Raw genomic sequence first — 10,267 nt, forward strand, 5'->3', positions numbered from 1 at the left:
TAAAGGAGAATTGACTCTAGCTTAGCACAACTAGTATCACACAGAATGTGTGGAGATTAGGTTTCCCAGTTGCTAGAGTTCTCCCTTATGTAGTCTTTCAAATCAGGGTTTGCAATTAATGTTAGCTTGGTAACAAAGCATTCAATATTCACCGTTAGATGAAAACCTGATTTAGATTCAAGCTAATATCTTTCAACTGTTAGATCGAAAACTATCTTGTTACACACAAATGAAATGCACGTTTCTAGGCTTGTGTAACCGTACCCAAACTTGTACATTTGTTGGTTCAACAATAGTCAACCAAATGGTTATCCATATGATCACTTTCATATCAACCATATTCGTCTTCACCATAACTAGTTCAAGTGACTCAAATGAACTAGTTAGAGAGTTGTTCAATTGCAAGGAAATCTTATGTAACTACACAAGACACAATCGAAGCAAAAACGATTTGATTCACTCTAATCGGTTCATGAACTATATAGCCACGGTTTGCAATTTGCATTCCTTAGTTTATATAAGAATAAGTTCACAAACATCGTTTTTAGATATAACCTACTCAAGTTCGCGGACTGGTTCGCGGACTTAAGTTCCCGAACGGAGTTCACAAACTCCAGCAGAATTTCTCGGGACGAGAACTTCCGCCAGTTCGCGGACTTGGCTCACGCCACCATGTTGGTTCTCTTGATCAACAAAATTCGCAAACTTCGGTTCAAGGAATAAGGACTTATACATATATGTGTTTCCACAACAATGATTATATCCTCCAATGGTTATATAATCTAAACACTCATTTCAATCATTGGAACATTCTTAGAGGACGTTGATATTCTATAGTTGTTATTCACAAACTATTTTTCGTCAAAGTAATCAATTTCCAAAGGATTGAAACTTGTCATGACTTTCGTCACTAGGTAAAGATGAACTTGGTTAAAGCGAAAACTTACCAACACATATTTCGAGAAATAGATAGGTGAGATAAACTCGGCTCTAAATAGCAAATGCGTATAATCTAAGTCTATATAGCAAAACGACTTTTGTCTCAAGATAGGAGATAAATAGACTTTTGAGTGATAGATAAGTTAAAGTCTCCACATACCTTTTAGTCGATGAAGATCCACCGGTTCCTTGAGTAGTTCTTCGTCTTGTATGATGATTTCCATGGAGTTCTTAAGCTCAACTACACTTTCTATCCTAGTCCGAGACCTTAGTTATAGTAGACTATAAATCAAGACTTATAGTTTTGATCACTAACATTAACAAACATGCTTGAGATAGCAACGCATGCGAGTTCGACCTGGCAATGCTCTAACAATCTCCCCCTTTGTCAATTTTAATGACAAAACTATCAATACATATGGAATACAAAAACTAAATAAATTAACTTTTGTAGCTTCTATTCCATACGCCTAATCTTCAACATTATTGAAATCTTCGTCACTTCCAAGTACTCCAATGATCCCAAAGGATGTAAGTTCAGCATCATCGTTGTTGAAAATCCTTAGCTATAACAACGAGAAAACAAGAGTTCTCAATCATTGTTATACAGTGTCATAGTATCATTACACAACGTCAAAGTTCAATTGTTTCACAACTTCAACAACAATACTATGGTGATATGTATCACTCCCCCTTAGTCAATACTCCATCTCACATGGAAACCACTCCCCCTTACATAATGATCCGAAAACCATATGTATTTGTAGTGTGAACTACGTATTAATTCTCCCCTTTTTTGTCAATAAAATTGGCAAAGGTACAAGAACGGGATCCTAATGAAATTTTCGAAAGAGACATTTCTTGACCAAAAGAAAGCAAAAATATATCATCTTATTTAGATGCAATCATAAAGCCGAAGCTAAATGTATTCATCAAGGAGTTTGTAAAGATACAAGATAAACTCTATAATATTCCACATCCGCACTCCCCACAAAGATTTGGCAATTAAGCACAAGTTCAATTAAGAACTCCCCCCCATAAAATGTTATTCCCGAAAGAACAACAAGAGCGACCTTAATTTCGAAAGAAAAGAAGGATTTCTTTGGACATAACAAATCACATACAAGTATGAATTTGAATCCAAAAATATTCAATTAAACTAACCACAAGAGAACCCATGATTAATTTAATCGACAAATGCTCAACATAAGTGAACTTATGGAGATTTAAAAACATACAATTAGATTAATCACAAGAGAACCCATAATTAATTTAATCGAAATACACAATCAAACTAATCACAAAAGTAATCAATTTAATTGGTCATGCTCAACATAAGAAAACTTACGGAGCAACAACTAAATAACCAAACAAGATGATTAATTTAGTTGAATATGCTCGACATAAAGTACCTCACGGAACAACAACATAGCTAATCATAAAAATAATCAACTTGGTCGTTCAATGCTCAACATAAGATACTTTACGGAGCCTCACAGTAATACATAAAATATGGATCAGGGAAGATCATTATTGCGGAATACACAAGGATTCATTCTATTTTCCATCACTATTCGCATAACGACATTCAATAGACATAATCCTTGCAAACAAAAGATTTTAACCTATCTTTAACCAATAATTGGCATAATAGGCTTAACTTTTGTATTTGTCAAAAGTATATTCATTCTTTTATCAATACATGCATATCGACATACGAAAGACTTTACTTTTGACAAGGTATGGGACAATCATAGTTCACGGACGTAAACACACATATCCCATAACAAATTTGCAATATATAAAACCATGAAGATTAATACTGCAAAAATCATCTTCCAAACAAATTTAGAGTTTAAACCAATAAATCTAAAAACATGAAGATGAAAACGTTGGACATAGCTATGTGTAATCACAATAATGGCTATTCCAAACTCTATTTATTCTTCTAACAAAAAGAAAATAGAAGATTTACTAGGCAATAAGACCTTTGAAGAATTCTTTATCGTCCCCGAACTCCTTGTCGTCAACAGCCATTGGGACATAAGGTTCATTTAGGTAGGAGTTTATATAAATAAACCTTGTCGGCTGATGTTGTCGAACCAGGGCCTTCTGAATCTCATGAGTCTTATACACAAAAGCCTTTATTTGTTGAATCTCCTTTCGCATCTCCTTCAACTCTTCAAGAACACCCGAAAACTTCTGAGAGTTTGAAGGAACGGCTCTTGGGTTCCTCACATTCCTTCTTTTTCTTTTCAAGGTAGGAGGTAACGGAGATTTCTTTTTTTCCTTCATGATTGATGGCTTAACAATCATATTAACGTATTTTCCATCAGAAGACATCATGCTTGGAGTATCCATATGAATATGTTTGTGAGAGGAAATCACAAATTGAACTCAACAAGTAGTCTTGAGATAAAAAGAGGTTTTGAGGAAGGAAAAAGAATGTAGGGTTTTGAAACCTTTAAACAGGTTCTTACACGTCCAACTCACAACCCTCTAAAGAGTAGAATTGTCGATAATAACCCTCCTTTGTTGATAGACAGAGAAGAACAAAAACTAAGAAAAGAACCATGAGAACTTTTCCTAAAGCCTGAGCGGTACAAAATCATTGTCTCTTTTGATTAGGCACATGAGACAAGATTTTCGAAACGACACAATCAAGTTGTGTTGCGGTGAAAAACAATTTGTCCACCATTTTCCTCTTGAGAGGAATCCACAGACCTTGGTCTATCAAAATGATTCGAACATACTCTCTTCTCTAATGGTCTTGGTTTAAACTTGAAAACTAACTTCTTAGATGAAGATAAGATCCTCCATACCTCAGCGGTCTTCTGAGCAAGTTTAAGCTTATTTGATAGTTGATTTGCTCTTCGTTGAAGTTTGTTGACGTGCCTCAATTGGTGTTTGTACTTGTAACATCTTGAAAGTTCATGATGCTTTAGAGAACAATACGAGCACGTGAAACTAGGATAAAAGTCAGGTTTCTGAGATGTGCACGCAGCTAGACACATGGTGGAACCTGAAACATTACAAACAGAGTTTCCAAGAAATTGGTCAATTTTTTCTTCCAGATTAGTTGGGTTTTCTTCTTAAAGAATATTGAGATTGATTTATGTATTGCTACAGTTACCAAAATCAATATTTTCACCAAGAAGTGCAACACTTGATTTCTCGTCTTCATTGGAATCATAGTTGTCAGACATTTCATCAAGAGTTGCATCAAGACCTTTGTTCCCAGTGTATTTTCTACGATTTGGGCACTCATTTGCAAAATGACCAAATCCCTTACACTTAAAGCACTAAGGAATATCCTCATCATCAGTTTCATCTGTTTCCCTGTTTTTAGGAGGAATACGATTATGTGGTTTAACTGATGCTTTAGGCTTATATCTGGAGAACCGTTTACTTCTCTTCAACGGAAGATCCCTAAAATGTCTTGTGATCATCGAGACTGACTTGTCAAGATCTTCATCTGATGAATCTGTCTCAGAGTGATCATCTTCAGAGATATACACTTTTTAAATCTTATCAAGTAATTTAGTGTCCTTTTGTGCTTTGAACGCAACATCCTTAGTTTTGGATGAATGTTCGTGATCAAAGATCTTAAACTTCCCAACCAACGTATTTCTGGAGAGATTATCAAGGTTATTTCCCTCAACGATGGCATGCTTCTTAGAGTCGTATCTAGATGGCAGCGATCTGAGAATTTTCATCACAATGTCCTTTTCAGGAATAGTCTTACCCAATGCAAAATATGCATTAACAATTTCAGACACTTTGTGATTAAATTCATCAAATGTTTCTTCATCTGCCATACGAAGGTTTTCCCAATCAGAATTAAGGTTTTGAAGCCTAGCTTCCTTTTCACTGGAGTTACCTTCGAATACGGTTTCTAAGATATCCCACGCATCTTTAGACCTCGTGCAATTTGACACATGGTGCTGAAGATTTTGGGTAATGGCATGTATAATGGCATTCAAACCGTCGGAATTTTGCTTTGCAGCATTTATCTCGGCAGGGGTGTATTCACCAATAGGCTTGGGAACGTTTACATCTCCAACTGCAACGACGGGAGCATTATAGCCATTAAAAACATATACCCATGCTTGAAAATCACGTGTTTGAAGAAAAGCTCGCATAGAAATTTTCCACCATAAGTAATTAGAGCCATCGAAGACTGGTGGTACGTTAGTTGAGATAGCACCTCTGTCCATAAAGTCGGATTGCTACAAACACAGACCTGTGAGGTCTTGAACGTGTTTGTCTGTTATGATACCAATTGAAAAAGTGGGGGCACTGTAGTTGCAGGAAATCCTACACTACACCCCTCATATGATTTCATTAGTAATCAACTCATTTTTAGGTTTACACTCTTAATTTTATTGATCAATCTTTGAATGCTCTTACAAGAAAAGATAAAGAAATCAAGAATGACTTTTGCTCTAGAATTTCTCTCTCCTATTTACTTGTTTCTTAATCAAAAAAGATATATCTCCTCTTTACAACTTGAACGACTATTTATAAGGAAATACATAGTGGATGACAGCTAATCTGTCCTTTATTTTCGGGTATGGTCTGCGACATTCTCGCAACCTTACAAATGTTAATTTCGCAAACTCTCTAATTTTCGCAGGACTATCATATGTTTCTCGTGATCTTAGCTGACGTCATTTATTTTATCATTTCTGAAATTGTTCTGCGACGCTGTTGTGCCGTGTCATTGATAATTTCGCTGAAACATTGTCATTGCGAGATTCTGATCCTACATCTTGTCTCTTCTCATATCTTCTCTGCAAAGTAGAGAATTATGTGAGAAATTCCGCAGTTGTTCATCGTTTCATATTCTTCATTTATCACACGTATTCTTTCTTCCATTTGTTTCTTGACACGTCTTCTGTAACCGCTACTTTTCAACCGCTCACGTCTCTTCGTCTTAATGGTGTTTATTTCTTCGAGTAAAAAAAAATCTCCTTTATATACTCTTTTTATTCTTCTTTCCACTTTTCTTTTTACTTACTCTTCTATTTTTATTCTCTCATCTCTGCAACTCTGTTATTCTTATGCAAGTTCTGCTGCTGTAATTTTTTCCTCCTTCAATCCTCTTACTTTTTATTCATTCCCATACTCTATATTCAAACATGGCTCCAAGTGGTCATAGATATGAGAAGAATTTACAAGATGTCCAAAAAGATCTTGCTGATAAAGGTTTCACACTCTCCACCATTCCTGGTGAAAATGCCAAATAAATTCTTTTTGTCAAACTTTTCTCTGATCAGTATTGTGATGATCAATCAATAGTAATTTCGCTAGGTCAGATTCTCGCAGGTCTCCCTATTCCTCTTTATAACCCCGATATTCCTTTATTTTATGAAATTCTCGCTCACTCGGGATTTTCGCGAGCTATTTTCCAACTGAGTGGGGACTGCATCCGTCTGATGCTAGAGTTCTCTAATCGTGGTGCTGGTAAAGGATCTTTGTACTCCAAAGAACTTAGGGATCCTAAATTCGCAAACCTAGAGATAGTTGCTGAGAAATACACAGTAGCGAATTTCTTTGAGAACTATGAGCTTATCTCCATGAAGAAAGAGAATACTCACTGGGGTATTCCCTTAAAAAGGAAAGATAACATTGACGAAGCCAAAATTCTCATGCAAGATATTGACTGGAATTCTGGTAAGAACACAACTCCTCGCCAATCCAAAGATGATAAATGGTGTGTTTTTCCTTTAATGCTATAAGGACCCTACATTGCTGGGTCAAATGTTCTTCCTGCGAATCTCGCTGCTTATCAACCTTGGGTTTTCTCTTGGCTTGAAAAGGAGAAAGAGGTATGTTTCTTCCCCTTTAACTCACTTTATATTTCTTTATTGATTTTTATTATTTTGTTCGCTAACTCTTGCGACATTTCGCAGATCCAAAAACTGAAAGATAGTTATAACAGGACTGGGAAATCCAGTACTCTGTTAGCTCTTCGCTCATACACAGATGAGGTAAGAAATTTTCTCTTATGATTTTAAATTTTCTTTAATTTCCTCTTGTGATCTCAAACGGTATACTGTTACTTCCATGCTTCCATTTCTTATTTCTATCTGTGTGTGAAGATTATTGCTGAAGTAGAAGAATCTGCCGATGTTGCGAAGATTGGTGACAAAGGTAAAGGTGCTCTTCGCAGGGAAAAATCAACTGGTCCTCCTCCAAAGAAAAGGAAAGTTCGTTCTTCTTGTCCTTCAAATATTCCTCCTCGCGAAAATTCCGAAAGTGACTAGGGTGATGAGGACAACGATGATCTTGCTGCAAGTGAAGATTATCCACCTGAATCTTCTATGGCTAAGCTCTCTGGCCTCTTTTCTGATTCTCTACAAGGAATGGGAGATAGCCAATTCGCAAATACCTGCAAATCTCTCGCTACCCTTTGCGATGTCCCTTTATTGGATGGTGATAGCTCTCTTCGTGGAGTTTCTAGATCAGTGACTCCCGACTTCTTGCATTCTCTCAATAGTCTGGTATACTTTTATCCTTTTACTTATTCATTGTTATAACTCAAAATTTCTTTCTATATTAATATTTTTTCACAGTCTGGAAAAGCTTCTTTTGTCGTTGCCTCGGATCTAGAGAGAAGACGCGAAAATCTTGAAAAGAAGAATCTTCAATTTCGCAAAAAGAATGAAGAATTGGAAGCTGAAGTTAAAGGTCTACGCGAGAAAAATAGACCATTAGAAATTGATTCTTCTTCGTATAAGAACAAAATCTCTAGTCTTCAGCAAGCTAATAATCAGCTTTATGGTATGTTACTTTTCTCTTTTCCCTTTATTCATTCATCCTGTTGTTTTATCTTATTTAAATGATCCTTTTTGCAGACATTTATGGTCTTTCTGATGAAGCTACCCTTCTTCGTTCATTTCCTAATGCCTTGGATAATGATACCCTTCTTGAGCGTCTTAAGAATTCCTTAAATAGCTTCTCAAATGATAGAATTTCATCTCTTTCTCTAAATGAGCTTAGATCTAAATTTCGCCTCTTAGAAATTGATCGTAGATCTAGTTTAGGCTTAGCCAACCGATTTAAGCGTCTCCTTCTTGATTCTAAAGAGAAAACCAATGAGTTAAGAACCAAAATTAGCGGTCTTATAGATGATAAGGATCGCATCTCTGATCAAGGTGCCAAGGCTTTGGCGAAATTCCAAGAGGCTTTTATTGAAGTTCAACTTGAACGAGATGAAGCTAACCGCAAGAATATCGAACTCTGCAAAAGGGAAAATCAAATTCGTTCTCGTCTTCTTATAAGTAGTGAGGATGAATTTGTTTGGGCTGCGAAAATCTTAGATGATGCTAGAAAAGATTTAGCTGTAAATGTTAGTCTCCAAGTTGAGCATACAGCCTTGATTAGAGATATGATTTCTGATAGAGAAGGTTACTAACTGCTCTTCTTTACCAATCTTTTGCTTCTTATGAATTCTCATCAAGTTAATAATTGATTATCTTTTGTTCGCAGATTCTGAAAATAGATATCGTGAAAAGATTGAAGAACTTGAAGCTGAAAAGGAGGAACTCGCAAAGAATCTTTCTTCTCGCAACGACAAGTATTCTAGATTAAAGAATCAAATCAAGATCACTGTTGCGAATTTTAAGAATGATGCTATGCATTTTCGCAATCAAACTATCCAAATGGTTTTTGACGATCATAATATCCCACATTCTGATTATCCTTGTCTTTTGGAAGAAATCCCACAGAATACTCCCAGTTTGATTATCTCTGATAGCGAAGCTGACGATGAAGAATTTGATAGTGATGGAAGTTCTGATGGTGATGAAGATTCTGACGCAGACGAAGAAGGGAACAAGTCTGATGAAGATAATGAAGGATTAACTAAGAAGTAGTCTTTATTTTTTTTTATTTTTTTTTATTTTTGATTCTTTGTAATACTTGTACATTTTTTTCTTCTTTCTGTATATTTGTGTTTCTTTCATTTTGACCTGCATTAATTAAAACAATTCTTCTTTGGAATACAGTTAATCAATATAATCATTAATTCTTAAATCTTTGAGTAAATCTCTCATATGGAGACAAATAACATTTTCTAATTTCATACATTCCCATACTTGCCTCTGTTATTTGAATCCAAATGAGAGATTTCATAAAAAAAAAATTCTTATTGTATAACTTCGCAATCTTATGTGAAGTGAATTTTGTTTCTTTCCAAAATCTCAATCCTGTGTGGTCTTATTTTTCCTTCGTAATTAAAAGTCTTATTATGCCACCTTTTGTCATTGCGACAAAATCGCAGGACGTCCTTGCACTTTCATGCAAAAGCCCATTGATCTTGCCTTAACTTTTTCTTTTGTATTATGGCCTCTTCAGGAATATTGCGACAATGACATGCCTAAATATTCTTGCGAAAATTAAGCCCCATGACATTGCCGTCTTGCGACGAAATCGCAGGACGTCTTCGCACTTTCATGCGAAAACCCATTGATCTTGTCTTATCCTTTTCTTTTGTATTATTGCCTCTTCAGGATTGTTGCACAAATATGACAAGCCTTAATATCCTTGCGAATAAAAAGCCTCATGACATTTGCGTCTTAAGACACTTATCAGCTCCCTAATGGAGGGTGCCGCCCTTATCTCCCCCATGGTTGCCCCTTCAAGGAGGCATACTTTTACCATACAATGTTAGCTCCTCCCATCCAGTCTTAACAACAACCAGTTGTTTTCGCAGCCTCTTATCCCTTTTACCTATAGGGCTTATGGTTACGAGACTGCACCCTAAGTGGGGTTTTCTTCAGGCCGAGTGCAGTATAAGCCAAGACTTGTCAAGAATGGCAAGGTACGCTTCAAACGTCCCTGGCAATCTTGAATCAACCGTGTACCTCGGCGTCTTGATCATATTTGCACTCCTTGAGAGAGTCCTTATTACCTTAGTCGCCCAACCCAAGTCATATGCTTAAGCTGAGAATCCGAGGTGCCTCTCCCGGATGGGCTTCATTGACCCCAAATCTCCATTACTCAGGTTCCGGTGGAGGTGTATCCTTTCCCTGAGTCATGCAATAGGTACCCCCTTATATGACGTAATTTAGGTCTTACATTTTCCTCTTGCGAAATTGTATTCGCGAACTAGGGTGTACGCCATAAAGGTTCTCCTCTTTCTCTTTTGTCATTTTTCTCTGATTACTTTTTGTAAAATTCATTATTTCTGCGAGAGTCTCGCAAATCATCATATTGTATCTGAATTTCGCAATCTCAATTTTTCCATTCAACCAAATGTATTTTTGAGAATTTTGCTTATTGCGAGAGTATCGCAACAACTTAATGATTCATACATTCCTTG

The sequence above is a fragment of the Papaver somniferum genome, chromosome 7, assembly GCF_003573695.1.
Source record: "Papaver somniferum cultivar HN1 chromosome 7, ASM357369v1, whole genome shotgun sequence".
Taxonomy (NCBI): Eukaryota; Viridiplantae; Streptophyta; class Magnoliopsida; order Ranunculales; family Papaveraceae; genus Papaver; species Papaver somniferum.